This window comes from Stegastes partitus, unplaced genomic scaffold (genome assembly GCF_000690725.1).
Source record: "Stegastes partitus isolate 25-593 unplaced genomic scaffold, Stegastes_partitus-1.0.2 Scaffold1198, whole genome shotgun sequence".
NCBI classification, from domain to species: domain Eukaryota; kingdom Metazoa; phylum Chordata; class Actinopteri; family Pomacentridae; genus Stegastes; species Stegastes partitus.
In genome coordinates this window covers 104,777-105,390 of record NW_007578929.1, presented here as the reverse complement: position 1 = coordinate 105,390, position 614 = coordinate 104,777, and positions in this window count along the sequence as shown.

The window sequence follows — 614 nt, the reverse complement described above, 5'->3', positions numbered from 1 at the left end:
GGATTTTGAAACAGAGTAAGCTCCCAACATTTAGAGGCAGATCAATAACTGTAACTAATTTAGTTTTTCCTCAAACAACGCAACAGAAAGTATCTACATTGACCAGGTCACCCAGAGAGCTGGGCAGCTCCATGAAGCTGTTTCGGTCCTCTGCTCTCACATTGTTTGCTGCTGTGTATTCTTCTGGAGTCTGAAGAACAAAATATATATGAGAACTGTTTTAGGAGAGTTCAGATGAAATGATTTAATCAACTCCAACCAAGAACAACATGGTACTCTACGATGAGCCTCCATGTTCAACTGTCACCAGTCTCCTCTTCCCTACAAAAATACTGAGTATATTTCCCAGCATGGAGCAGGTGGTCCTCCGGCTGACCGAGAACTTCAACCATGCACTTCATGTGCAGACACATTACACCCAGTCACATTAGCTGATTTTCTTCATGAAACTTTGACTTCTGGACATTTGTTTGAAACAGCTGACCTACCATCTGATAATCACAGTCGACAGGGAAGAGGAAGAGGAAGGCCAGGATGCAGCCAGCTCCCCACACATCTATGGCCTCGGTGAAGGGGAGGCCAAGGGCAACTTCTGGGGCCCTGAGGAGGAAGAC